This window comes from Eulemur rufifrons, chromosome 5 (genome assembly GCF_041146395.1).
Source record: "Eulemur rufifrons isolate Redbay chromosome 5, OSU_ERuf_1, whole genome shotgun sequence".
Classification (NCBI taxonomy): domain Eukaryota; kingdom Metazoa; phylum Chordata; class Mammalia; order Primates; family Lemuridae; genus Eulemur; species Eulemur rufifrons.
The window spans coordinates 8742353-8752760 of NC_090987.1; the positions used below are offsets into that span (position 1 = coordinate 8742353).

General features: G+C 31.4%; 1 non-coding gene across 1 annotated transcript; it reads right to left on the reverse strand.

Moving 5' to 3' along the window:
• Positions 1-1910: 1910 nt before the first annotated feature.
• Positions 1911-2017, reverse strand: LOC138383590 (U6 spliceosomal RNA). The gene has a single exon (XR_011233645.1). It is a non-coding gene; the product is annotated as a U6 spliceosomal RNA (small nuclear RNA).
• Positions 2018-10408: the final 8391 nt, after the last annotated feature.

A 10408-nucleotide genomic window follows, 5' to 3' on the forward strand; every position in this document is an offset into this window, starting at 1 on the left:
GAAATTGATGTGCTTCTCCATAGAGAGTCAATAATAAGACAAGCTAGGATTAGATAAAGGCACTTATTAAGGATCTACATCTTTTGCTTGAACAAATGTGAAAAAAAAAAAAAAGAGAGAGATTCTGTTAACTTTGGCAGAGGCTTTTAAGCTGCCAACAGGACCTTAATCCTTGAAATGTTTGACAGGGGCAAAAAAGAAGGATGCTGGCAAAATTATTTGCTTTACATTTCAAGGGCAACATTATAACAAGCTTTTCAACTAATACAGGCTTAGATCATTGAAAAGTCTCATAAATACAACATTTTAATGCTTCACTTCAATTTTTCGTGCTATGTTTCCTCCTGTGCTTTGACCTCTTCTTTTCCATATTGTTTTGTCAAGTGTACTTTAAGAGTATTCTCCAAGAGAATATTGCTAGTAACTGCATTTAACTGCAAGTACATGGAGTTGACTACTATTCTGTATTTAGTATTTTTTATTTCATTGCTTTTTGAAAAACCTTTAAAAAGTTTTTATCACACATGTAAATACTATTAAGCAAGTAACTCGTTAGGTATGCTTTTTTGTAGATTTATTGAAATGATATTATAATGAATATAATATTTTTCTCTAGACTAGATTATTGTCAGCAAAGATATAATCTCCAAAAATCTATGGTGGAGTATATACCTCAAGTCCACTGATTTTGGACTTGACCATGTGACTTTGAATAACAGAATGTTAAACTCAAAGCAAGCAGGAAAGGAACTTTACTGTGTAGGGTGGTTTGCCTTAGCGCATGGGCTATAATAACCCACCAAAACAAGAACATGTGCAGTTAGTTGCAATTACTTCAGTCTGGATCACAGAACCAGAGATATGCACCTGACCTAGACTCAACCACCCTAACTTGTATCCATATCCAGACAATGCAAAGCTTGAAGAACAAGAGCACAGACAAGCCCAGACTACATTAGCCATATGGCAATCAATCTGAAGATCTAGACCCATCAGCATCAGAGTAAATGATGCTGTAAATCATTTAGTTTTGGGATAGTTTGTTGTACAGCAAAACTGTGGCATTAGTGGAGAGCTACATTTTCCATAATTTATTTTTTAAATTTAATATTATGTTCCTAAAATATATCCAGATTGATTTGTTTGTTTGTTTTTCATGAAGTTCATTTATTTTCATTACTGTATATTACATTGTATCAATGTCCCAAAGTTTTTATAACACATTTTTCTCTTTGGTGAATGTTTTTTGTTTCCTTTTTAAATTTTATTTATAATTAACGATACATGTGCTTGCATTTAAAGTCCACTGAGATAATTTAGCATAAATATATCCTCTTGATATTTTTATCTCTATGACATCTTTTGCCATATTAGTTAATATTTACTCATTTGTGAATTTTTTTTCACAAACCAAAATTTGTTTATCCATTCATTTGTTGATGAGCATTTTTGTTATTTCCAAATCTTGGGCTTTTATAAGTAAAGGTGTTATGAAGATATGTGTGGAAGTCTTGTATGAACATATGTTTTTATTTTTCTTGGGTAAATGCCTATGAGTGCAATATCTGTATCATATGGTAGGTGTATGTTTAATTATTTAAGAAGCTGACAAACTGTTATCCAAAGTAAACAATTTTATAATCCTGGGTCTGGGATTATTTGGATTTTTAAATTCTTCTTTTCATTGGCTTTGTAAGTTAATTTTTTTGACATTTTTAAATTTACTGGCCTACATTTGTTATATTATTCTATTAAATTTTAATTTTGCTAGATATGTATATATGTCCAAATTTTATTCTAAGTATTAATTATTTATATTTTATTTCCCCATCTCTCTTTGATCAATCCTATTTATTATATTAATCTTTGTCTATATTTTTGGCCATTTCAAAGAATCAACTTTTTTTTTTTTAAATATGGAATTCATCACGAATTTGCATGTCATCCTTGCGCAGGGGCCATACTAATCTTCTCTGTATCATTTCAATTTTAGTATATGTGCTGCCGAAGTGAGCACAAGAATCAACTTTTGATTTAACTTATTTTTTGCTCTATTTAGCTGCATTTATTTTTTTCTCTAATTCCTTAATTTTAGATATTTATATTATCATCAGCATTTTTTTCTCACATCTATATCTAATGTAATATATTTCCTTCCTTAGCTGCTTCTTATCAATTTTACTGTGTAATATTTTCAGTACCATTTAGTTTTCAGTATTTTAATTTTAAAATTTATCATGATTTCTTCTTTGACATGGGTTATCCAGAATTATTTCTATTATATTTACTTATTTGTTTTTGTTACTGACATCTGATTTAATTGATTTGGGTGAGAAAATATTATTGTATTTGTTCAAATATTTATTGAGTGTCTATTTCATGGCAGGTAGTTGTCTTTGTCCCAGAAATTTGATAGTAAATAAAAATACAAAATCCCTTCCCTTCACAGAACTTACATGCTATTGAGATTGATAATTCATTAAAATTGATTGTGTAGCCCAAAACATGTTCAGTTCTTATAAATGTTCCATGTATGCTTGAAGAGAGCACATATCACTAATTGCTGGTTCAAGGCACTAATTATCTATATAAATATCTCCTAAACAAAGCTTCATATCATGTTTTTCAAATTATCTACATCTGTACCATTTTTTTGTATGTTTGAAAGAAATAAGTTGATATTTTTCATTGTAATAGTATATTTAAAAATTTCTCCCTGAGGTTTTATCAATTATAGTTTTATATATTTTCAGTGTATTTTCTTAGCTTTATGTGTTTATAATCTTATAACTATTAGGGTTATTGAAAATTCAATATAAATACTTGAAATTTTTAGCTAGTATTCACTTGTACATCTTTTTTTCTTTCTGTTGGTTTCTAGTTCTTATGTACTTGTTTTGATATTTGTTTCCTTTTTTTTGTTTCAGCTTATTATAGGGGCACAAAAGTTTAGGTTATATATATAGTATTTGTTTCTTATAAACAATCTATAACTTATCTGTTAAAAATCATTGTGATGACTTCTTTCTCTTAACTTAAACCATTTATATTTAATTTTTAGTAATAAATCAGAACTTACATTTTACTGTGCATATTTCAAATTTTTTTGCTGCTTTTTTCATTTTTGTGTGTTTTTTGATTGTTTTCTTTACTGACCTGCCTATTAGAAATTATAAAAGCTGTTTTCATTTCTTAATATTGATTCTTTTAATTTTATTTCATGTATTTAAGAGTGTAATGCTTACACATTAATCTGACTCCTTAAAAATATGGTCTTCTTGAGCAATAAGTTCCTTAAAATACTCTCTCAAGCTATATTCTTCTTGCTTTATATTCTAATGTTCTCCGTCACTTAAGTTCTACCACTTTTTAAGGCCCCATTAATTAGATGCCATCATTATTATATTGTAATGATGATTTTTTAATCTTTATTTATAATTTTAATATTTAATTTGATCACCATTTGTTCCTATAACTTATTGCTTCTATGGAGACTCATTTTGCTTTTTGTGTTTCTGTCTTATAATTTCCTTTGTTGCCATTGAGATGCTATGGTCATGTATCATTAGCCTCCTTATCAGTTAACTATTGCTACAAAACAGAAGTTCTAAAACTTAGTGCCTTAAAATGACAAAATTGTTTATTATTTTTTAAAATCTAAGAGATACACAGGGTTTTTTTACTCACATGTCTGCATTTATCTAGGAGCTAATTGGGATGAAAAACCCTATTACATATCTGAGACCTTCATACTATTGCATAAGCCAATTCTACTCAACAAGGCTTTTCTCTCCACCTGGGGTCTTTAATTTCTTCTCTCTTCACAGCCTCTTTTGCTAACTGAAATTGCCACAGGGTCACCTCTCCCTCATTTTATTGGTGAAAACAGGACACAGAGCTAGCTCAGATTTAAGGGGAGGAGAAATAACTCCACATTTTAAATAAAAGGACTAGTATGTTCTATCTAAAAATCTCTCTCTTTTTCAAATGAGCAATTATGAAGGTTTAAGCCCATGCTGCTAAAATATAAACTATTGATAAGGGCACACATTTTTTTGCCAGTAAATTAATAAAAGGAAGTCTGGTTAAGGTCATTCATAAAGCCTGAATGTCCCTGGTAGGAAGGAAGGAAGTTATAGATCTGTTAACTCTGTTCTTGTCATCTTCATTATTCTCTTTGAGAGTAGCATTGGCCCAAATGTTGCCAGCGATAACGTATCAAGGAAGTTATTTTTCTGTGACACTGCTTCACTTATTTTGTCTTTTATTTCAACAATTATACATATTTTCTATTTTTGAACTCTATTTTTAGTATGCCTCTTAAAGATAATATTTTCCTATGTGCTTATTATTTTGATCACACCCTTTTGCTACTGCACATGAATTTTATATTCTCTATTAATTCTAGTAACTAAAGTTTTTAAGGTTATAAATGTTGTCTCTTCATTTTCGTCGATTTGAAACATGTGTTTGAATGATATTAATCTATGGAAAGTCTAGGAACATAAATTGAGGATAATGATTGTATAAAAAGGATTGGCTTTTGCATCCACATCTTATAGGAGATATGATCTGGAACCATGCCAGTCACTTTCCAGAATCCAAGAATTAATCAAGGGTCTCAGGTTTCCCTCCTCTCCTCACTGGAGCTTGTATAAGCTATAGATTTTCTATTAAAAAGTTAGTGATTTTCTTTCACCCCAATTTAAAAAGCAAGATGATTCTACTTTTGAATTTTCTACTTTTCAAGAAGTTTTATTCTTCCCTTGGGTTTTAAGGAGCCATCTTTTAAACTTCAGAAGTCTTGACTTCAGTGAAAAGATTAAAAGGAATGATGGAATGTCAAAGGCTTCTCAAAATAAACAACATTCTTCCAACTGTGAAGACAGTCTTAATCCAGGATAAAACAGTTATGGATGGAATAAACACCCTTATATTTATTAAAATTTCAGAAATGTATTGCCTACTGACTGGTTTCCTACATAGCCCTTTTTAAAGGTGAAGTCATATGCTTAGACATTCTTTATTTAGTCTTTTAGTAACATTTTATTATATATACAAAAGCTATACTCAGAAAAGAGCCTGTTCCTTCCTGTTTTAAAATAAATCTAAATTTCTGTCAGTATTTTCAGCATATATGTTTCTATCCCTAGAATAAATATCTGAAAAGGATCAAGCGGAAACAACAAAGAATAATGATAGTTTGAGTTAATTCTTTTAAGAGAGAAAAAATATTATTATTTTGGTTACTCAAGATGCTGGATATTTTTCTTCTTTGAAATATATCTGTTAGATTTAGGGTTATCTTTGAAGAAATTCTAAATTATGACTTTTTTGTTATTAATGTTTTTGAGACAACCTGGATTTAAAGTACACTGACATGAGAACCAGGAGACATAATTATCGGGATTTTACAAATTGTTATAACATGGAAAAACAAGCAAGTATTAATAACTTGAGGGGTTTCTTTGTTTTCTCACCATAGATAATATTATAAATCTTTGTTAATTTGAAAATACAGTTCTAACAGCAGGTATACTTAAGAAAACCCATGGCAGATCATCTTACAATATAAATATAAAATTCAGCTGTTTTAGTGTGTTTCATTTAAATAAAGGACCTCTTCACAATTATAACTTTTTTCATTTTAAAACATAAAAGGTAAAAAATAAATAAATAAAAAACAAAAGGTGTTTTTAGATATATTGGGTGAATAAAGACATGAATGATTCATCCAAAATCATGTCTATAAGCCATAGAACAATTAGTTAATAGCTGTATATACTATCTGAATATTAATATATCTCTAAGTACACTCGTTATAGATTTTGGGGGGTATTTCTAACAACAACCATGACAGATACCTTAAAATAAAATTTGTTTAATTACTTTAGTCAAACGGGAATCTCATAGATGTTGTATTGACACTCTTGTTACATAACACATTACCTCAAAACAATAGTATTAATTACTTGATAATTTCTATGGGTCAGGAGTCTGTGCATAGCTTAACTGGGTCCTCTGCATTTCTTTCATGACTACAGTCAAAATGTCACCTGGGGTCATAGTCATGTCAAGCCTGGACAGGGTAGTTGGGGGGGTGGTCAGAAATAGATTTGATTCCAACATCCTCCATAGGAATGTTGACAGGATTCAGTTCTTTGCACACCACTGGACTCAGGGCCTTAGCTCCTTTCCAGCTGTGAGCTGAAGGTCATCTATAGTCTCTTGAGCATGGACCTCTTTGCAGGGGCAGCTCACAGATGATAGTGGCTTCATCAATCAGGTGAAAAAGAAGCACCAGAGAGAGTGTGCAAGTGAGATGGAAGTCACAATCTTTTAATGTAATCTTGGAAGCAGCATCTCATTACTTTTTGCCATTACTTTTGCCACCCAAGGGGAGCGGGTTACACAAAGATGTGCGTACCAGCAGGCTGGCATCCCTGATAGCCATTGCAGAAGCTGCCTTCTGATGTTATGATGCCTGCACAGGTATTTTATGGGGTTGTACATTGAAAATCATAACATAATTTGTGTCTACATAATACCAAACATTTTGATAAAATTAAAATTAATTCAACAATCCAGATGTTCCAAATTAGCAGAGTCTTAATTGTGTAAATTTTTAAAAAATGGCTATTTCTCCTTTTACTCTGGGTATACTTTATATTTACCTTCGGGTAGAGCAGGATTACTAACCTGTCTGAAACACAAGCTCTGTGATTGCAAATGCCTCCAGTTGCTTCCTTGATTCAGGAAGATATTCACGTAGTATATGCCAGTACCCCTTGACAATGTTCACTGAACAAGTCTACCACTAGTCCATTTTTGTTTGTCTTCCTAGATTATATATTGAGAACACAGTTTTCTAATTGGCTTCCTTTATTTCAAAATACAGAAAATTGAACTTCTCACTCGACTCCCAGACTAGGAATTTTTGCTGTAATTTATGCTACAATTTGAACTGATTATTGATCTAAGATTTATTGGCTCTTTACAATGATTAGGTTTTACACATGAAGATGTTAATTTTTACATATGCAAATGATGTAGATAGATAGAGGTATAGGTAGATAACCTATATACCTATTTATTTATAGTCTATATTCACCAATCATATTTTTGTGATAATAGGTTTTTATGTTTTGCTTTTGTAAATTCACTTTTGACCTATAAATGGAATAATTTTAACATATTAAATAGCAAATATCCTTAATTATCTATCTTGATCTTATGTCTTTTGCCACTGGTGTCTTTAAGTGAATTCCGAATCCATTTTATTCAAATTTCCTCACTAATTTATGTTGATGTTGAGTAACTTCACCTTTTTTCTATTCTAAGTTATTAGTTTAGTTAGTTTAAACAAATTATTTATAAACAAGTCAGTGGGTCCAACATTACATTTAGAGTCAAATAAATTGGCTACTAAATAAAAAGTTCAGCTGGTCAATTATGATTTAAATTTCTTGCTTTACCCAAACCTCTCTATTCTACCCACCAGAATGGCCTCTTGGAAAATGGCAACTCAATCAGTGATACTCTCAAGGAAGAGATTATGTACATACAAATCATAAGGTTGTTATTATATTAGTGAAGTAAGTTATTTTGCTAACATAGCCCTGCAAAATAAAATCAACTGCATTTGTATTCCATTTTCCATTTTTCTTAGATGTTATTTAAAATGAAATCATTTTTAACAAGTATTTGTAGTAACATTATAAGTTAATTAAAATATATCCAGTTAAATTGAGAAATAAAATCATGTGACTTCTACCACAGAAATGATTTAAGCAGAATGATGATTTCTCAGTAGAAAAATATCCCCCATCCCTGACATATTTTCCAAGGTTTCTTGGGTTCTGATTTTGTACTTTTTATCCTAGTACCATCAGTTTCCTTTTCTGTATTTATCTGCAGTACAGAAATATTGCTTTAGTTTTCCATATTTCAAATATATTCCAATTGTAGTCAAAAGTTATTAAGTTCCCTCTGGGAGCAAAATACTGTGTTAGGAAGTTTGTAATCTACTGACAAAGGTAGAGAAAAATTTTCCCCAAGAAGCTCATTTAACTCTTGACTAAAAATAGAAATAAATTTTTTTATATCTATCTAGGTCTGAAATCTTGACTTCCATTTTATTTAAAAATATGGAATTTTGCTTGCTGAGTGATTGTATACTGAACATAAAATTAAGGTAGTACCTTTAAGAGAATGAAAGAAATGTTATACATCACTTGCACTTGAAATTGAGCATATGGATTTTCAACTATTGTATAACCTTCAAACTACACCAGTTTTGTAAATTGACTGGTAAGTTCTCTTAGAAAATCTACTAGCTGTCTAACAGCTAAAGACTCATGTCTATGTATATTTTAGAATTTAATCTGAAATAATTTGAGGCAAGCAGTTCCTAGATGTTTATTTCTTCTTTCATTGCTTCCTCCTTCCTTATTCTACTTCTCTCTTTTTCTTCCTCTTTCACTTCTTCCTTCTCTCTGTCTCTCTCTCCATTTTTTATCTCTAACTCTATCTCTTTCTGTCAATCTATCTTTCTTCCCTCCTTCAAACATCGGTACCTCAGAGAGCTCTCTTGCTGTTGAATCTGCACTCCTCACTCAGGGAAGCCCCTTGCTTAGTGTATACCTAAGTGAGTCATAAACTTGTGAATTACTTGTGATCATAGGCTTAGGTGTGGTGTGTTTTGACATGATTCTTTTAATAGGGAGGGAGCAGCAGCTACTGGTCCAACATCACAGGATGCTAGACTTCCCAAAGTTCTCCCCTAGGTGCTAGACTTCTCCCCTTCCCAAACGCACCCGCATGCACACCAGCTGAGCTATACATGGGTCAAGGCATAATGGAGCCCACCAAGGACACATAAGTGAAACAAACTGCTAGGGATAGAATGTTTGCTATGAGAAATAAAGATGTTAAAAAATACTCAGCTCAAAAAAAGCAGCGTCGTCTACTTTGGATGTGTGTGTATGTGTGTGTGTGTGAGAGTATGTGTGTGCAGGAGGTGCTAATGTGGTTAATGATAAAGGGAGTGGAGTCAGACTAACTAAATCCAATTCTAGACCCATGATTCCTAGCTGCTGGAATCACAGTATGTCATCCAATGTCTTTGTCTCTTTCTCTTCATCTGAAAAAATGAAATAATAATGGTATAAACTGCCTACGGTGCTTTCGGGATTAAATAAACAAATATATGCAAAACAGTTTAACAGAAACAAGCACATGGTAAACACTATATAGATACTTTTTAAAAACAATTATTTTAGGACATTGTTCTCTCTTTTGGAAAAATTACCTTTGAGGGACTCAGAATCATCCATGCAGCTGGAATCAGAACCACTCACCACTGCTCATCATTTTGTGAGAACATAAAATCACCCACAGAAAATCATGGTATGGGTACCATAGTTTATTTCAGGGAAACATAGTTTAGGTCATTTAGGCTACATCTTGTCAAAAAAGAAGTTATATTTATAGTCTCTCCTTCAACTTAATTTACAAAAGTCTATCTGCAGGTTTTCAGCCAATACCTTACTCAGTGTAAAGAAGATACCAGGGGCTGGAGTACCCTCTGCACAATCTTTCTCATGACCTGAAAGAGTAGCAGACCCTGGATTCAGGAATTTAAGATCATAACTATGTCCTGATAGGAGACTCATAGGATTCTTCCTGTCTACATTATCATCCAGACTGCATTCCATATGGTCTAATTAAAGACTTTGTCAAGTGCATTACTGGTTTAGAAATATATCACTCTAAATGCTAATGTGGGTGCAGTAAAAAAGATACTTTCGTACATTACTAGTGTGAGTAAATATGGTTACGAACTTTGGAAGGTAATTTGGCAACATGAATCAAGTGTCTTAAATTATTCATACTGCATAAATTCCACTTCTATATGTTCTAAGGAAATAACCAGAGAAATTGACAACCATGTTAATAATAATAGTATTTATGAAAGCAAAACTGGGGGAAATTCCATGGCCAATAGAAGTATGGTTGACTACTTTATGATGTAGTCATAGATGAAATATTTTGCAGACATAATAGCTATAATTTAAAAAAAAACAATGGCATGGGAAAATGTTTATGAAATGTTACTTAAAAAAAAGAAACAAGACCAAACATAAACCAGAAGCTAATTTATATTTAAAATAGTATATATATATATATATATATATATATATATTTTATGTGATAAATTATCCAATATGTAGAGGGAAAAATCTTAGAAATGCATATAGCATATTAAAAATAGTTACATCTAGGTTTATGAATTCTGGATATTTTTCTTCTTTATACTCCTTTTTGTGTTTCAAATTTCTGGGTATGTAGTTAATTTCTGTTCAGAAAAGAATTAAGATTGTTGACCTTTGCTGTGGTTTAGGTATTC